The sequence below is a fragment of the Rhipicephalus microplus genome, chromosome 2, assembly GCF_043290135.1.
Source record: "Rhipicephalus microplus isolate Deutch F79 chromosome 2, USDA_Rmic, whole genome shotgun sequence".
NCBI lineage: Eukaryota > Metazoa > Arthropoda > Arachnida > Ixodida > Ixodidae > Rhipicephalus > Rhipicephalus microplus.
The window spans coordinates 138,859,850-138,880,468 of record NC_134701.1 but is presented as its reverse complement, the minus strand read 5'-3'; positions in this window follow the sequence as shown (position 1 = coordinate 138,880,468).

Sequence of the window (20,619 nt, the reverse complement as noted above, 5' to 3'; positions counted from 1 at the left end):
GTCGAGAATGTCAGCGCCGAAAGCAACCATCTGTTAAGCCAGATGGTTTGCTTCAGCCCATTGAAGCACCCTGCACGCCATTCGACCAAGTCGGCATGGACATTCTCGGGCCATTCCCCCTATCTGCGGACAGCAACAAGTGGGTGATCGTCGCGACCGACTATTTGACACGCTACGCTGAGACGCAGGCGATCCCACGAGCCACGGCTTCTGAGGTAGCACAATTTTTCATGTGCCACATCGTGTTACGACACGGTGCTCCTTCCAGTATAATAACGGACAGAGGGACGGCATTCACGGCGCAGCTTGTGGACGAGGTTTTCAAACTGAGCAACACCAGACACCGAAAGACAACTGCGTACCACCCGCAAACCAACGGACTTACCGAGCGACTGAATAAGACTATCGCAGACATGATCTCAATGTATATCGACGTACAGCACAAAACATGGGACCGGATATTACCTTACGTGACCTTCGCGTATAACACCGCCGTGCAAGAGACCACGCGATTCACGCCATTTCGGCTTCTCTACGGCCGCGAAGTGCAGACCATGCTGGACTCTATGCTACCGTGTCAAGACGAAGACGAGTTGGCAACTGACGCCGATGAATTCGCAGAGCGTGCTGAGGAAGCCCGGCAGCTCGCGCGACTACACATCGGCCAGCAACAGCAGGCAGACGCACGGCGCTATAACATCCGCCACAGTGAAGTATTTTACAACCCCGGAGACCAAGTTTGGGTGTGGACGGCCGTCCGTCGCCGTGGCCTTAGTGAAAAGTTACTGAGCCGGTACTTTGGCCCTTATAAAGTGTTACGTCGCGTCAGTGACGTGAACTACGAAGTGGTTCCGGACTCAACATCGCAGGCACGGAGTAGGACACGACCGAGGTCGGATGTCGTTCATGTGCTGCGCATGAAACCATTTATTGCGCGTTGTTCATAACTTTTTTCTTGCCGTACACTGTTCTTTGTGTTATTTATTTATTTTTGTGAACTTGCTTCTTCGTTCACTGATTTTACCTTTATTGGCACGCTCGTTTCTATTTTTACTTTATCCGAATTTCCCATTTCTTTTTTTCCACGTGCCTATGTCGTAACATCGTGGTGGTGCTATGTACTTTTCTTTCCCCCTTTTGGGACTTTTTTTTTCTTTTCGAAAGGGGGGATAATGCCACCCACACGTAGTGGGTCGACTGCAAGAGCGGCTCTACCATCTGAAGGAAAGAAAGAAGATCTGCGTGTTTCTTCTCGGCTCGAGAGCCAGCCACGACTGACGCATCGTCCTAGAGCTAGCTACTCGGTCGTTCAATACATCCTTCAGTACTTGTGACTCATCGTGACAATATATCACGCCCGCAAATATTTAGGGTTTAGTCAAGATGGATAGTACACTGAACACTGTTAGGGAAGTAAGTGTTTATAATATAAGTCAGAAAACATCCGGAAACGACTAGCTGTATGGCTAAAATTTCACACTATGGATCCATATATTGAAAAATTATTTTCGCATTATGACATATTTTACCCCAAATAAACCTAATTAGACCTCCACCTCTAGTAGATTGGTCAAATTGGAAGCACCTGTAAGATTTTAAATCAAACTATTTTTCTCCAGTTAAGCAAGTTTCTTGTAATATTATTATATCTTGATTCAATTGATTTACAAGACAAATTAAGTCTGTGGAAGCTGCAAAAATGAAACGGCAGTTCCACTGAAGTACTTTCTATGATCCTACGGTGAAGAGATTGCAGCAGCCCAATTTGCCTTTTCTAGTATACTTTCTTTTAGAATTGTATTTGGCTGACTTTTCTTTAATTCTGATTGAGGAAGAGAGGCTAAGTCTTCGCTAGCGGACGACATTGCTCTCTTTTGAGCCCTAGCAGTATGTTCTGCGTCTGTCATTTCTATATCGTGGATGGGTTGGTTTTCAGAAATAGGAGTAGAAGATGTGCTCGTTGTCGCGATTTCACCCTTAAGGATGGGCATCTGGCGTCTTTCCTTATAAATGCACTGTATTGGTTCCGGATTTTTTTCCCGAAATAGCCTGTGAAATACTCTCTCCCAGGTTTGCTAAAAGGTGGTCCATTTCCTTCGCTTCTGCCTTTTGCACAGCTGACTCAATGATTGCCGTGAGGGATTGATCTGAGATGACTTTATGTTTAGCAGCAACTCATGCATATCCAAATGCCCTTCCTTTTACAGCCATTGTCGCTTCTCTCCTAGAGCATAGCCATTTATCTATTATTTCTAAAATCTGTTTTTCTTGGGCACGAGCTGAACAGTTGAAATATTCAACGGTGTGATCCCCACCACACAGACAACATCCCTCATCTTGAGAGGTACAATCATTTTGGGCATACTCTTCCCCACATTTGCAGCAGCGTGGGGCTGGTTTACATCCGCCTACGCTGTGACCGAACCATGCGCAATTTCGACACTGAAGTGGACGCGGTGCTAGTTGGTCTACTCTAAATACCAGTGGCCATACCTTAATCTCTGAAGGACATGTTGTACCCGAAAAAGTGGCAATGGGTGACTCAGTAGGCATCCCGGTCTTGTCAACTGCTGTACTACAGCGCTAGACTGTCGATAACTTATCTAGTGTTTGCTGCAGAGTTAGACTTGCATCGACACCTCTTACGATACTCTTGGTGCAGGCGAGGTGATCAGGAATGAATGCACCCACCGAAGTTTTTGCGAACATTGTGAATCCGACTAAATCAGCAACACAGGCCTGGTCTGGCGACCTGCACGCAATACCTCCTTGACCGAACTGTCTAACATCCATTATCATCTGGTACAACGGAGTGGCAGCATGAAGGGATTCCTGGATGACTTGAAGATTGTTCAGATGAATAGAATCTCCACTGGAAGAAACCAAGGCCACCGGGTTTTTCCTGACTCTGCTGCGTAAGAGAAAAATTCAAAGATAGCTCATTGGATGGGAGAGATGCTGTCCAAGGGGAAAATTCTCTGCCAGGAGAGTTCTTAGACATTTGCGTTAGCTGAAAGGTTCGAAGCTTTGCAGAAAAAACACAAAGAGCGTAAGAGATAAGTGCTACTAGATCTCAATTCTTAGCCAATTCGCCAGAACCAAGACGAGCAAGAACAAGAAGCTGCACAACGGCGGTGTTGCCCATCGCCTTCCGCCTTATGCCACGATCCAGCAACCTCTTGTTCCCTAAGCTCATCCTTGCTTTCGCTAAAATTACCACCGTAGAACCTAACACGTGGTGATAAAGGTGGCCAGGCTTCCCAGCAAGCCGTGCTCGAGAGGGTACGCTCTAAGAAGGGCAGCACCCTTGGGTTGAAGAAAGCACATCACAGAAAACTAAGTTTCCCCATTTCTCAGGAGATGGCGCTTTATCTATTTTAAATATGCCCGCGATTTGCAGTGATAGAACAGCGAAATTCAAACCAGAAACACCCTTGTCGGGCGGTGCCCGACAGTAGACCGCTACGGCCACGTTGCATTGTCAGGCCATGTTCGCAGAGTTAAACAGCTCTACTGCCAAAATGCGTCGCATCTCATGTATTTTCACACAGTGCAAACGCTTGAACATTCATGTTGTCGATCAAGCTAATTACGATCATACTGAGTCATCCACGAAGTTCTAGAGTAGCGAAGAAGTTGGTAAAGAAATATTTGTGGACTAGCATGAGGAACAAACACCCATGCTGCTGCGTCTTTCTTACATAGTAGCACCGCACTAGCTGCTTAAAGTGTCCATAGGCCTAGCATACTTGAGTTAGTTGCGCAAGCGAAACCACACCTTAAACCTACAAGGAATAAACCTATAGTACAGTTCTTCTATGCAGAGGAGTACTCCAAGTTCGTAAATACTGAGAATTTGATATTTAAATCACCCATACACTATATCAATGTAGACTGCTTCCAACGTTATCCAAAGTTGCGTTGAATATGGTATTTTAAGTTTATTAATGTATCCGTGTAACGTTACCACTCTCCGCTCACATAACACCCTTCTAGAAAAAGTCCCTAAAGTGATAATAAATTCTGCTTTGCAACTATTACAAGGAATAATTGACCTGAACATGCAAAGAGAGCACGACACCACTAATAATTCAAATATGTTAAGTAACAGGAGAGAAGGCATGTAGGAGGCACAGCAGTCGTAGTCAGATAAAAGGATGAAGCGCACTGGATAAAAAGCGCAATGATGAAGCCTTCTGCTATTATTATTTGTACATATATCGTTTTGTTATAGCTGCTTACATAATTAACTGAGCCCTCTTGCTTAATGTACGTCATCCTGTACGTCAGCCATGCCACCGTGCAACTTTTTTTGTAATTTACCGCTAAGGAAAAACCGGGCGTGAAACGAACGGCTGCGTGGTCTGCACAATTTACGAGCACTGCGTTTGTAATATGTGGGCGAACAAAAAAAAGACAACACTTGCCAAAGGCAGACGATTTCGCAATGGCTAAGCGCGTCTGCCTTTGTGCATTATTCAATTCCGAACACACTAAGGCACACGGGAGCAGGCTAGTGATAAAATGCTGTAAGTGAATTCCTTCTGTATTTAGGTGCGTGCGGCACTAGTTATTGGAAAAGAAGTGCTCATTCGAACTTCGAACACGGCGAAATTACATGGGGCGCGAAACATGGAATGAAAAGTGTTGGAAACCTATTACCACAGGCGTCAACGCCCAACGGCGATTGTAGTGCGACTAGTTGAGGAAGTACAAACAACCAAACTCAAAACTCAATACAATTTTTTTGCAGAGTCGTAACTTTAACTCTATCTATCTATCTATCTATCTATCTATCTATCTATCTATCTATCTATCTATCTATCTATCTATCTATCTATCTATCTATCTATCTATCTATCTATCTATCTATCTATCTATCTATCTGTCTATCTATCTATCTATCTATCTATCTATCTATCTATCTATCTATCTATCTATCTATCTATCTATCTATCTATCTATCTATCTATCTATCTATCTATCTTATTATTTCAAAAAACAAGGTACAAGCTCTAAGATATACAGACGAGGGTCCCAGAGCCAGAGGCTTTAGTGGGACCCTCGGTTTGTCGATACAAATCGACGGTAAAATTTACACAGAGCAACAGAAATTCATACAATATACGGACATCAAAATGCACTTTTATATGACAAATCAAGCCAAAACACGCCACATGGTACAAAAAAAAGAAGAACAAACAAGTCAAACAGGTAAACGATCACAAGTAAGGTTATTCGAGAAAATGATTTTTGACGGACTTTTTGAACAAAGGAATTGAAGTGCAACGCTTAATGCTTGAAGGGAACGCATTCCAAAAGAATATCGCACTGAAAGCGGAAGTTTTTTGCCCATAATTAGCATGAGCGGGAGGTAACAGGAAATTTTTATCAGCCGCAAACCTGGTCACATTATTATTCTGCAAAAGATCAGATGTAATAAATGGGAATGCGAGCTGATTATACAGCGGTTTGTGGAACAAGGTCACAAGATTCAACCGGAACAAAAGATTTACTCGCAAGATATTGTAAGAGCGTAGTAATGTGTAGGCATTGGATTGCGAAGAACATGAAGTGACAATGCGGATTGACTGATTTTGAATGTGCTGTATTGATGATAAATGACAAGCATAAGTGTTGCCCCATGAGACTACACCCTATGTAATATGACTATGAATGAACGCAAAATACAACGCCAGTAGAGCTTCACGGGAAAAGAAAGGGCGAGCTTTGATTAAATGCGCGGATACCAAACGCCGTCTTCTGCTTAAGATGGCTAAAGTGACTGCGAAAGGTAAGACATGGGTCTAAATGTATGCCAAGAAAGACGACATCAGAACAAGCATAAATCGAATCAATACCATGTTGTATTAAGGGACTAGCAGATAATGACCTCTGAGCACTTTTAAACACCATAAATTTAGTTTTTGTGGGGTTGATAACTAAGTGATTACTGCTGCACCAATTCCTAAGGGCACTTAATGCAAGATTTAACTTTGAAACAAGAGCATCAATGTTTTTATGAGATGAAGATATTGTTGTGTCATGAGCGTATAGAACACAGTGACCACAATCAAAAGAGCTAAGAACATCAGGAAGATCATTCATATATAAAATAAATAGCAAAGGACCCAATACTGAGCCCTGCGGTACTCCTTGGTTAACATATTTTGTCGTAGAGAAGGTATTTGCGGCGTGTACTGTGTACTGTCGGTCAAGTAGGTAATTTCTTAAGAATGTAAGCGCAGGGCCTGTTATTCCATAGGACTGAAGTTTATGCAATAAGACTTGATGATTTACAGTGTCAAAGGCTTTAGTGAGATCTAAAAAAATCGAAACCACTAAATTTCCCGAATCGATACTTTTCTTTATGTAATCAGTTAGAGACAGCACAGCTAGACTTGTTGAGCTACCTGGATGGAAACCGAATCGGCTGTCTTTAAGCAATTTAAATTTAACTAGATATTCATTCAGACGTTCAACAAACAATTTTTCGACTACTTTACTGAGGCAGGAAAGAATTGAAATTGGACGGTAGTTGGAAACTGTTTGTTTATCGCCTTTTTTAAAAACTGCAATTACTTTAGCTTTTTTTAAGAACGCAGGAAATAAACCCTGTTTAAACATAAGGTTGATAATATGACACAGCATATCGGAAACTAAATGTGCAACCAGTTTTAAATAACTTACACAAATGTCATCTAACCCAGGCCCTGTATTTTTGAGATTAGCAATAGTGGAAAAGACTTCCTGTGGTGTTGTTGGGAAAAGAAAGAATGACTGCGTAGTACATCCCAGAGAAGTATACGACTGCGCATGGGGGCGGTGGTTAGTATAAACGGAAGAAAAGTATTCCGAAAAGGCATTGACAATTTCTTTGGGCTCAGAAAAGGTGGATCTATTGTAGTCGATTTTGGTTAGAGGGACATTAGAAGATGGCTTGTTAAGGAATGAGTTGAACAGCTGCTACTGCCTTTTGGGGTTAGTCCTATTCTTGTCGAATTCATTTTCATAGTACCTTTTTTTCGCTTGCTTGAGCAAGGTATTTAATTGGCTGCAATAAGACTTGTATCGTTTAGCAAGACGCATATTAAAGGGTTGTCGCTTCTTTTTTTATACCTATTTTCTTTCTTCCTTAAACGTTTTAGAAGACCATTGGTCATCCATGGGTTGTGTGGATACTTGTATTTTTTACATAGGACAGTACGCGTGTTGGTCGAAACGGCGAGTAAAAATGACGAGCGAAATGCTCGGAAGGCTGCATCTGGGTCTGACATAGACATAACAGGCACCCAGTCAGTTGTACTGGTTGCCTCAACAAAGGAATCGGAACAAAATACAGATGTGGTATAGCTAATATTGCGTGTGTGGGTTATGTTTTCGAATATGAAGAAGATAGGAAAATGATCGGTGATATCGGTGTCGACAACCCCCACGCAGGGTGGTGACGCCAAGTTGGATAACAGGTGATCAATGAGTGTACCGGTACCATATGATGCAATTTTAGTTGGACACTCAACAAGTGATTCAAAGCCAAATCCAGTGAAACAATCAGTGTAATTTGCACAAGAAGTACAGTTCGTGTCAAGCAAGTTAATATTCACATCACCTACAATTACTACGTTTTTATTTTCAAAAGTTAGCTTAGATAAAACTTCACTGAGACTGCGCAAATAATCGCAAAGGGACGACGATGGTGAGCGATAAATGCAACCCAGAATTAGATTTTTTTCATTAATAAAGAATGAGTGGTCAACCTCTACCCACACTGATTCGCAATGATTCAAATTTAATTTAAGGTCACATCTGCGCGTGTAAGAGACATCTTGGGAAAGAAAAATTGCGGCACCCCCATGATTATCTTTTGGCGGTGGCAATATTCAGCTTTATAAGACGGGAAACTGGTCATGCAATTATCTGCGTCACAAAGCCAAGTCTATGATATGCAGATAAACGTTAAGGCATGCTGAACTGAGGAAATGAAGTTAGTGATTTCAACTATATTCTTACGAAGGCTACGTGCATTGAAGTGAATGAGGGAACGACTCATTTTGGAAAGTTGACGCCGCACAGATTCCGGAGAGTGCAAGGCCATGAAAAGAGAGAGTGAACTATACCTTCCTTAGGGTATGAGCGAAAGGAAGTTTACAATGCATCACGTGAAGATACGAAGATAGGACTCGGTGGAAATGCGATACACTCCGCCGTCGTCTGCTTTCCGGGCTTTTATCTGGCAGTTATCGGTCCACAAGTGCTTCTACTTGTGTTCCTTTTTCAGTGCCAGACTTTGACAACATTTTCTTGTTATCAAGAATTAGTCACAACATGAAAGTCATCACATGTTTATAAGAGGTTCATCAGCACGATATATGGCAGGCTTTATCAAAGAAACAATGAACACGACAGAAATAGATTCAAGATGACATCTGGCGTTGCAGACGATGTAATAAAAGAAATCATCAGACATCAATTCATGTTTCAAACTAATGGTCATAGCACAAACAATTTATCTTCGACTTTCACCTATTACTTCTAATAAGTATTACGACTCTTGAAAAACTAGAATAGCTCCACCATGGTGGTCTAGTGGCTAAAATACTCGGCTGCTGACCCGCAGTTCGCGAAATCGAACCCCGGCTGGGGCAGCTGCATTTCTGATGGAGGCTAAAATGTTGTAGGCCCGTGTGCTCAGATAAACGGTAAAGAACCCCAGGTGGTCGAAGTTTCCGGAGCCCTCCACTTCAGCGTCTTTCATAATCATATGGTGGTTTTGGGACGTTAAACTTCACATATCAATCAACAATCGAAAATCTAGAATAATGCAGTGATTGCCTGTATTTTTGCTTTTTATATGCGTGTGTTCGCACTTTTTATATTAACGATCAGGCAAGAGTTTTTCTAAAGGCAGTGGCTTACAAGAAAAAATTGTAGTTTTCTTGACAACTTTTGACGGTGCGGGGAATACTTACTGGTCTTCTCTTCACCAATGCTTCAGTTGCATCGACCAGAGTTACGTGTTAACTTTACACTAAATATTTCACCTAACCACGTCGAAAACCGAGGCAAATTACTTTTTCACAACTATGAGACTGAATAAAGCGCCTGCAGGTGCGAAAATGACTGTGAAATTTTTCGTATAGCCATGCTGACATTTTCCATTACTGAACCCGGCTCTCTTTCTTGTGATGCTGAAGAACAAAGCAGTCACAGCTGCCAGTTTTTGTAATGCTTCGAATGTACTCCACAACTTTTCTCCAATGCAAATGCGTGCATTTTTCGCTGTCGCTCATTGTTGCGATGAACGTGTCCTCTTTTTAGTAACCTTGCCGCGACTGTCTGCTGCAGCGTGCTTTCGCCCTGACTTGTATGTTAAGTTATGAAGCGTGGAAACTTGGGCAAGCTGGTAGGACATAAGTGAATGTAGGAGCAGCGCAACATAGAAGTAGTTTCTGCGTAACTACGGAAGCAAGAGGACGCCCCTCTCAGCGGCCGCGAGTTTTTTTGGTGAGGTGGCGGGAAGGCTCTTTTAAGTTTGATATCCAAAAGTCAGTTGATGGTCACTGATGGCTGTTATAAGGCTGCCTGACGGTAGAATTTTATTTTAATTGTGACGGAATGGGCGCGGTGATGCAAAGAATTGTTTCATCGCCAATTGGTGAGCGGTCAGTGGTGGTATAGCTTCGGCAAGGGGCAAGTCTTGGTGTGGTTTGAGGGGGTCAAGTGTTCATTTTACAGCCCCCTTGCGACGCCATTGCTAACGAGACTTCTTCGTAGGTAAGGCTGAGAATTCACCACATATCTAAAATAGCAGCAGACTCCTCCTTCTTTTTTGCGTCACCTGCTACTTTGTCTATAACTTCGTTAGTGATCGGCTAGCATAAATTGTTACCTTCTGAACTCTGCCTTCTATTTTTGCGCGTTTATATTGGGGTATCGATACTTGCATCACTTGAATAGCTTCGCGATTTCTTATCGGCGTCTTTGTCGGAGCCTTCAAGTGCTGGTATCGTCTGAGTTGTCTTATTGCTTGTATTTTCGGCGTCTTTCACTTCAAATCGGCGTCTGGTTTGCTCAGATTACTCGAGGGGCTCGGTCACGCGTGATAAAGGCTCGACCAAGTAGCTGTAACAGCTGCACAGACGAAATCTACCTGCTGCCTCTGTCGTCGGTGAACTGTGCAAAACTATAGCGATGGTGGATGTTCTCTGCATGTTAGGGCAGACTCCAGACTTGTTCATGACGAGGATCAGCAACACTGAAAGCATTTCACACTGAAAGCATCATTCTTTGAATTACCGAGTGAGTCCCGGCAGTGTCATTGCTTCATATTCTTCTTCAGGTGCAGGGTTGACATGACACTATCAATTTATGATCCGTGCTTGAAATGATGAGTTTGTTGCCCCTAAAATATACATTGTGTGAATTGTCTGTATCACTTCAAGTGTGAGTCACCTCTCCTGGGGTGATAGAGAAGAACATTGCTTGCAGCAGCGAATGGAAGTAGTTCATCATTAAGGTAACCGATGGTCTTGAGCACACCTTCCTCTGCTTATGTCTTGACGACTCTAAGAGAGAATATTTGTGCCTATACACAGCTAACATTTCCCCACCAGCATAAACTCGTTTGGGGCAATAAGTGGCCTGTGTCCTAGGTGTCGCTTGTCGAACCTTTATTGCCCTTAGATATCTGCTCTGTTCTTGATTGGTTTTCCGTTGTCAATGAACAGCAGTTCCTCATTGATTCCAAGTTCTTTGTCAGCTTGCACTATTGGAGCTTCGCCGTGAGCATCGAAATGTCGACTGCAGCCAAGGCTAGAAGTGTGTGTCCTGTTGTGGTGCTGTCACAGAACGAGCGCTAAAAATAGGCGCGCCGCAAATTCTTGCGGTAACGCGCGGAAGAAACGCCGCGAAGTCAAAAGAAAAAAAAAGGGAAAGAAAAAGAAAACAAACGGCCAAGGCTTCCCGGGCGCGCGCTCTCCCCGCAGAAGCGTGGCTTCATCGACGAACCTCCTCACCCCACAGCGGCGGCCGGGCAAGCACTGGAACGTTCCAGAAGGAAATGGGCGTGTATGCCGGGTTGACTCATCTGTCGGGGACGGCCCCCGTACAGTCTCGCGCCTCTCCCCAGCCTTCACTGCGTATCGCGCCGACGAAATGACGAGAAATTTCTAGAATGTGGCGCGGAAGGTATTTAATCGAGCGGCCGAAACGAGAGAGCAGGAGGAGACGGAAGTTAACGCCAGAGCGCGTAGGGATTCCGCCGTGTAGTCGGCGAAGGTTTTGGTCCGTAGGGACGAAGCCGGAGATGAAGAGGATTTCCACCTGAGGGGTGAAGGCTCGGGCTACAGGCAAGAGCGTGTGTTTACCGCTATCGAGCGAAGACCCGTGGCAACAGCTGCGGGTGTGAAGCCGACGTGTTCCGGCGAAGAAGTTGAAGTTTAAAGAGTGGCCAATTGAAGACGGGAGGTTTCCTGGAAGAGAAACTTCAGGGGACAGCGGAACGACAACAACGCTGGACTTTGAGTGAGTGATTCTCGGAAGAGTATCATTCAGACTTTTGTTCCAAGGACTTTGGACTGAATAGGTTTTCTATCTCTTTAGTCTTTAAGTGTCTTGGTTGTTCAATGCATGCGACTGCATTGTAGTGCGTATTGTTGTCCGTGTCCGTTGTTTCAAGTGTGGCTGATTGTATTGTGTAGTACGTTGATTGATTGGTTTGATTGGTGACATATTGTATGCAACTATTGTGGAGTGTGCATTTTTGTGTATTGTTTCTGATCTGCCATTATTGAGAATATAATTTTGTTTGTTTATCAACTCTCGGCTCTGGCTCGTTCTTTGGGCCACAGCCGGCGTCTGCTGGCGCGCCAATAAGGACCACTCCTAAATTGTCCACGCTTTCATGGTGCGGTTCGGAGGGCCGATACTTCGGCTCTTAGAATTAGCCCGGTGATCGCCTCCCTAATTAACGGGACAGGTGTGGCAGGTGCGCAACTGCCACTTCTAGACAGCATTTCAACCCGCATTCAAACGTTTGACATATGAATAATTGTTTTGTGGGCAGCAGCTGCAACGTACGACGACGCTTTCTAAGCCTTCGCTCTTTCTCTACTGCCGCTATATTCAGGTGGCTCACGCTGTCCTGGGCGTAATGGACAAAAGCTACGTGCCATCCCGCATTGCATCATGGCGAACTATTTCTGCGTTCATCGGAAACTTCACTGCCGTTTGCTTTCGTCTACCTATTGACTAGCAGATAGTGAAGATACCGTGATCTGACACTGTCAGACTACATCGACCTACTACGCCTGCACTGCCAGCTCTGGGGGCCATATATTGTAGCCCATCGCAACTCGGCCTTCATTTGTGGGAGGCAGCTGGAACGCACGAGGACGCTTTCTAAGCTTTTGCTCTTTTTCTACTGCAGGTTAGTCTCTTGTTTCACTAACGTCCTATATCACTGTGTTAGTAGCTTCTGCTCACGAGTGTGTTTCTCGGCTCTTGTTTGCTTTTTAAAATGCCTAATAATATTGATGATATGTGGGGTTTAACGTCCGAAAACCACCATATGATTATGAGAGACACCATAGTGGAGGGCTCCGGAAATTTGGATCTATAGGGTTCTTTACGTGCACCCAAATCTGAGCACACGGGCCTACACCATTTCCGCCTCCATCGGAAATGCAGTCGCCGCAGCCGGGATTCGATCCCGCATACTGCGGATCAGCAGCAGAGTACCTTAGCCACTAGACCACCGTAGCGGGGCATGCCAGCTAATATTGAACTTGCAAAAAGATTGAACAGTTAGAGTGCCTCCTAGACAGTAAGCTGGACTCACTTGTTGATGATCTAGCTGCTACGATTGAAAAGAAGTTCGAGTATCAAGGACTTGGTAACCTTGCTTTTCTAGCTGGTAGTGTGCGCTTTTTGAGCAACCAGTTCGGCACTGTCACAGTGTCATATAATGACGTAGCGGCAACTAATAAGACGTTAGCGACTCAAAACGAAGTGCTAGCAAAAAAAAAACAAACTCGCAGGCTTTGGGCAGTACAGGAGATTCAATAATATCGAAATAAAGCGCGTTCCATCCTCCCAAGGTGAGGACTGTTAAGAAATTCTGAAGAATGTTCCTAAAGCAACTGAGTGTCCTCATTTTTATGGGGACATTGATATTGCACATCACGTAGCAAGCAAGACAACTGACAAGAACATCATTGTTCATTGCTGCTCACGCATAAAAAAGAATTAATTTCTGAGTAAGGGTCGCAAGGCCCGTCTGCGGTCTTCACAAATTGGGTTTTCTCGCGGTGTTCATCCTCTTCTGAAACCAGGCTAGCGAATGTTTCCAGCTAAATACAAGTATGTTGTATTCATACACGTCAAACCATGCAATGAACGTAGAAAACCCATTCGTTTCTTTTAGAAGCACTTGCCACAATTTTTTGCAAATGTTGAGACGAGAGAAAGCTTTGCAGCCTCCGGTTTCCTAATGATTTCGTCCATATGCGTTGTCGGAAAAGGGATAAGGTCAGTTTGTTTATCTGTCTGCAATCGGTACAGAGACAAAAAAATGCCATTCATTTCAGGTGCGATGGCTATACGCAAAGCAAAAGAAGACATAGAAGGCCCTATGACGCCGGCATCAAGCATGTCTTGTAGCTCCCCTTCAGCCAAAGCTTATTTTCTCCCGACATGTAATAAGCCTTTCGCTTCAACTCTGTCGTATCTTGTAGCTCGAATGTAACTTGAAGCTTTAAGGTCGCTTTTGAGTATCCGCCTTTATGCAAAGCAATGCAGGATACATACGAGTGCATCTTCTCCGGCAGTGCGCTTACAGGATTGGTCACCAACGGCTATGAAGGTGACCAGCTGACGGTAATCTTGAGCGGTAACTTGCTCATTTCAATAGAGTTTCAAACGCAGTTCTCGCATAGCTGGATGGGACACGAGCAGCTCATATTTCATCGCGCGAAAGACGAATGTTTTTACCATGGTACGCTTGCCTTGACACGTAAAGACGAAGTCTACCTCTTCATCAAACAATAGTCTTTTCGCTACCATACCCTTGTGCAATAACAAGACAATTCTTTCTTACATTCAACTCTGGAACCCCGCTTTTGTTGACAACAGTAATAGATGCTCCACTGTCAACACCGTAGCTTTGAAGTTCTTTTCATGAACTAAGTAGACACGTACACCAGGTTGGCGTTGTCAGCGAGAAAAATTCTTCCTTTTGTTTAAGACAAGGTATTGTCAGACGTTCTTGAATTATTGTATGCTTGTTTTTCAGTCTGGTGTTGAATTTCACAGCTTAATCCAGTTTGCCAAGTGTGTCGTGCCATGCAGGAGCTGGAAGTGTTTCAGGCGTTCTACCTGCTGTCGTCACAGAATATGGCTCTTGAACCAATAGCTTCAATGTGGCTCTCGAAGAGGAGAGTGTGACTCTCAAACCAATTGACAGTAGCTCCTCGAGCGTTTGAAATATTCCATGATGAATAGGGTGCTGCGTGCATTTAGGAAGTCCCAGTATCAGAATACACTCAAGCGATAAGTTGGAGAGAGCAGTATTTGCGGCATCCAAGAGCCCCAATTCCTTCAAAAAGTAGTTCACAACCGAACCAAACAGTATACTTCAAGCCTAAAGAACGGTCCTGACTCTGAAACCTGTTTTGAAAAAATATTGACAGAAAGCTCTGCCTACAATAAACCCGAGTGTATCCGGAATTTGCTAAAGCTCGTATCTCGTGTCACATCTTTGCGACGGCTCCCAAGTACGAAGGCATGTTCATTACTGAATCACAATTGTGTTGCCAAGGATTTTTGTCACACGCATATTCTTAAAACTGAAGCCAGGCCTGAGCTCTCTTTGATGATGATCCATCGTAGAACTCTGGCTTTAATATTTCGCTTGGTGTCTTTGGATATCAGTCAGTGTATGTTTGCGTTATAAGCTCCAATAGATGTTGTTGCCACTTGTTTTCTTACTGCAGCTTGATTGCAGCTTCAAAAATATCATTACTTTTTTAAACACTGTTTGTGTGAGTGAAGGTGATATTCGCTCTCGCGAGTAAAGCTTCGTATGGCCTGTCTTCGCTATGCAGGCCCGAAAAATGCGGGCTTGCCGTTTCAAGTTCGTGATGATTCACTTTCAGAGGTTTCACCGAACACCCAAAGCTTGCACCAACAGATGGCACTTTCACCGTAAGACACACCATACAACGCTCACTATCTTCACATCATTTTCGCCATCTTCACATCATTTTTTCGAAGTTCTGGCTGCTCAGAGGCATAGCACAGGTTCCTGTCAATAGACCCAGCAAGTTTGTAATGACACCAAAAAGCACAGAGCCAACATAGTTGCTTGGTTGGTTGGTTGGTTCCTCAACACCTTGGCGCAACCCACCTAGGGGGATGGGCCATGAATGGGACGGTGCCTTTCTTTCTAAATTAATTCATTTCTTGAAAGAGAGGGTTGGATTAATTAGGTAATATAGGTAATACTATAAAGGTGGTAAATTTCTAAACAAAAAAAACCTTAAAAAACATAATGAACGCACAAACAAGAAAAAAAGTAATACTTAAAACAACGGAAGTTACTTACTTTTAGCATTCCAATCTATTAGATTCTCGTAAGAAATTTGTAACAGCGTAAAAACGCTCCTGTAGCCGAATCCAAATGCGAATGCGCCAAATGACCGGAAGGGTCAAGTTTAAGCTCAACTTCCGTAGGGGTTCTTCTAGAAATTTTTTTCTTTGAGTTTTGAATTTTCGGCATGACAAAAAGAAGTCCTCCACAAATTTTCTCTCATTACAATAAAGGCACAAAGGCGACTGTGCCAGACCCGACCTGTGAAGGTAAAAGTTCAAAAAGGGGAGTCAACAACGCAGCCTGGTAATCACTATTTCTTTCTTTCTTGATGAACACCACTTGTTCTTCCAAGAGAACTTTAGCTGTGGGTAGTCTGATACAAACAAAGGAGATTCTTTAAAGTTATTGACCGTTGCGCGTTTTTCATAGCGTGCTGCTGTGATGTATACCGAAGTAGGCAAAATAGGTAAAACAGGACAACCTTGGGAAGATACAGCTAGTGCATCTGCATGCTCATTCAGAGGTAAACCTCTATGGTCTGGTACCCAAACTAGTCGGACGAGTCGCACATGTGTAAGAATGAGCGAGTAGAAAGTTTCTAAGGTACACGAAAAAATTGGTGAGCTTAAGGCAGTACATACCGAGGGACAGTCTGTTAGAACAATCACAGCTGATAGATCTTGCGGCACTTTACGCAATGCTAGGACTATTGCCAGTAGTTCAGCTTGGTAAATAGGTGTAAAGTCGGGTAATCTAATTGAGAAAGCCTAATCTAGAGAAGATGATATGATTCCTACGCCAGCCTTCTCTTCAAAAAAAGAAGCGTCAGTCGCTATCACAGTGGATGTTTCTAGATTGGCGAAATGATCTTCCGAAATGCCATTTATATACTGATATGGTAAATTTTTTGCATTCTTGGAATATATATTGTCAAATACAATCCTAATTGCACCTACAGTGTTGAGCACCAGTGTTTCCCAAAGGTTAACTCTTAAGGGCTCCAAAAGTTTCTGTGTAAATATTACTTGAGGGCACCGTAATTTTGGCCATTGGGGGTTGAAGAAGGAGGTCTGCTGGTTAATGAACGCATACTGTGATCTCCGCTGAGGTGATGCATAGATTTTAAGGAATGTACATACTGTTAGAATATGACATCTTTTGATAAGAGAAGGCAGGCGGGATTCTTCCTATAGGATATTGTTGGCAACATATTTAGGTAGCCCTAGGCATAAGCGTAAAGATTCGCGTTCTAGCAGAATCAGTGGTCGAACTTTGTAGGCCTGAGCACCAGAAAACAAAACACAGCTGCATTCTCGGTCGAATGTACATGCAATATTTAAAAAAAATGGATTTGCTGCACAAACTTGAAGGAAAACAAAGGAAACAAGAAAGAGCGCAGACTACCAACTGTTTATTGTCGCTTTCTGAAGCCTACATATACGCATGCTACGCTGCGCATCCACGATGCGCACAAAAGCAAAGTTGCCGTAAACAAAGCCGTCCCAAAACAAATCTAATCAAATGTAACTGTCACCACAATGACAAATGTAAAAAATGGCAAACACAAAAGTGATACCACAACCTAAACTGCGTAATCCCAAGGTATGCGCTCCTGTTTAATCTAAAACTTATATTTTATTATTTTTTGTATTTTTATTGCACCAGGCATCAACAAAGACGCAAAAAAATGAAAACGTACTCTACAGACTTTTGTTTAAAAACATTTAAAATAGCGCTTAGCACCGAATAAAAAATTTTATAGTCACTCTAAGCAGCCCCAACTGAGCGAACCCGAAGAAGCAGTACGCCGAGAGAGTAAAAAAATTATAATAACAAACATAAAACCTTACAGAACATTACGTAGCGTCGCATGGGAAATAAAACAGGAACACTCGTGAACAAAACAAAAGAAGAGAAATGGAAGAGAACACAATGCAAGGCGTTACCCACAACATTACACATGACCATGTAAGAAGACCATTTCCCTGTCCGAAAGTGAAATTGAAGGCATGCTTATGCACTTGTCATTAAATTGTCTGATAAAGTACGCTTAGATAATCTCCCTTTCAGTCTTTTCATGTGCCTTCGCCATGACTGACGCATTATCAAACCGGGGGGTGCATCCGCACGTCCTACAGTGGAAATCTAAATGACCACCATTTTTTTCCTTTTATGGCCAGACTGTGCTCACGCAAGCGTTCGTTGAGGCAACGCCCCGTCTGCCCTATGTACACCCTCCCACACGACAAAGGGATCAGATATACAACAGCAAATACACACCTTATGAACACGTTCACATGCTTTTTGTGCATTTTGCCTTCTTCTGTTTAGTCATTAACGAACAGATCTGACCTAACTTTGCAGGCGCTGAAAACAGTACATCAACACCATACCTATTAGCCACCTTTTCACATTGTGGGCATCGGCATCAAGTACAGCCGCTGTGAGGACAGCGCCTCAGCGATGGCCTCACTCCATTCTGTTTGTGCCGCAGACTACTAGTGCTTATCTACGCATCCTCAACAGGCAAGTACTGTCCTTGTATTTTGAAAATATTGTGCCTAACGAGATTAAGGACATCAGGATGAACACGAGGAAGAATATTTTTGCAATCGACGTGAGGAACCCGAGTGCACTGAACACGCTACAGCATGTGTCGGAGCTGGGAAACATCAAAGTCCGATCCATCATACCAGCGAATGGTGACACCGTAACAGGAGCTATCTATGACATAGACACTGAAATCGCCAGTGAAGATTTTACTGTGCTGATAAAACCAGTAAGGGAAAACAACGTCATTGTGCATGCTGGTCGCCTAGGCAACTCTCGTTGTGTGCGAATAACATTCAAGGTGACTGTCTTCCCTCTTACGTGAAGATTGGCCATTTCCGTCACCAGGTTCGCCCATTCATTCCGAAGCATATGCAGTGTTTCAAGTGCCAGAAGATTGGCCACGTGAAGGGCGTTTGCAGAAATTCCGCAGTGTGCCCGCGATGCGCTGAACACCACTCAGAAGACGACTGTAATGCAACGGCTTTGAAATACCCCAACTGCCAAGGAGCTCACAGTGCTGCCTCCAAAGACTGTCCTCAGATTAAGAAAGAGATTTATATTCTGAGGCAAATGGTGCGAGACAACTCGACTCACAGAGAAGCTGCGCAAAAAGTATGGCGAAGGCGCCGTCATCGTCAAAGGTCCTCACGAAGGACAGGGCAAAATCTGACGAGAAAGTCAGAAACTCAAGTGAAATCGACAGGCGCGGCTCCTAGCACGGCAAACATCTGCGTGAAAAAGAAGATGCTGGGAGATCTCTCTCTCCAAAGGAATGGCCACCCCTTCAGCCTAGAAGGTCTGTTGAGCCTAAACAGAAGCCGCCTACACGACCTGTTGAGCCTCAACAGAAGCCGCCTCAAGAACAAGCACAAGATGCTGCAACGGCCGGGAAGCCAGATCATCGCGTGACGGTGATGCTAAGATTATTAGTGGACACCATTCGCGTGTTGTTAAGCGACATGAATACACCGTCAGCCAAAAGTGCCCTTCAAGTACTGGACGCGCTTAGTCCTGTGCTAGCAGCCCTAGAGTGGACCATGGCTAACTCACTACTGTCTTTCAGGGATGAGGTTCGTAAAGCAGCAATACTGCAGTGGAATGCCAGGGGACTGAGATCGCGCATTGGTGACTTTCGTCGATTTATGTCCGTCAATATGTTTCCCGTAATCGTCATTTGTGAGCCGAACTTATCGAGTGCGATACTACTATCGAGATACGAACCTTTTATGTCGTCTATTGTTACTGAAAGCAGCAAGGTTCTGGTGTACATTCGCCGAGACCTCACTTACATCCTTCAACCTGTACCTACTCATGACCGAAACCAATAGGTATGCTTAAGAGTGAAAAAGAGGAGGCTCAACATCACTGTGGTTGGCGCATACCTATCGCCATCAAGCCGTTTTGATTAAAAAAGACTACGAGACATCATAGCGTTAACTCCTGACCCATGTGTTATCATTGGGGATTTTAACGCTCATCATACATTAGGGGAAGTCAGATTACCAACATGAAGGGCAGAAACTTGGTGTCTTTTGCCTCCGACAACAAACTTTGGTTACTGAACGATGTCAGTCCTACATTTTTACGTGGCTCCACATACAGTAGCTGTCTCAACTTGGCTTTTGTTTCGCGAAGCCTAGTAAAACATACGGAATGGTTCACGGATATAGAAACGCATGGGAGTGATCACATTCCAACATACGTCAAGATCAGAGGATTGTCGCTTCCTAAAGTGCGCGACATGGCTAAAGAGTGTACTGGAAAAAATTTCAGTGTCGTACGGAAGACCACTGCCAAGATCACATATCCCGTTTACAAGAGGCCATCAAGAGCACTGTAAAAGAGACTGTGTGTACGATCCCATGCCCTGTAAAAATCATTGACATCGACATAGAGCTGGAGCGGCTTCGAGCCTTGCGACGACGAGCTGAAAGAAGGTACCGGCGCACGAAGGACATAGAAGATTTACGGACTGCTAGACGTATGCAGAAGAAGATCAAACGTCGGTTGGACAAGCTAGAATTTCAACGCTGGATTACTTTCTGCGAGTCACTCGACCCTCGTAAGCCTTTATCGCAGATATGGAGGACGGTTAGAGGTTTGCGGTCATCCCCCATTCAGAAGTCACCGTTCGAGGGCTTAGCCCTTCACAAAAATCGACCAGATGTGGACGTTGCTGAAGATTTCTGTGTGGAATTATCAGGGCAAACTACAGCACTTAGCAGCTTACCACTTTCGAGCAGTTGTCCGCCGCCAGGTGATTTATGTATGGACTTCCCGTTCACCATTCAGAAGCTCAAGGCAGCACTCGCTTCATGCAAACGTACCTCCGCACCAGGACCTGACGGAATCTCCTACAGAGCCCTGTGTCATCTGGGTAAGCGCGCGAGAGTAGCTCTACTTCAGCTATATAATGGTTGTTGGCTAGAGAGCGCTGTTCCCTTAAGTTGGAAAACTAGTCGTCTAGCGCCACTGCT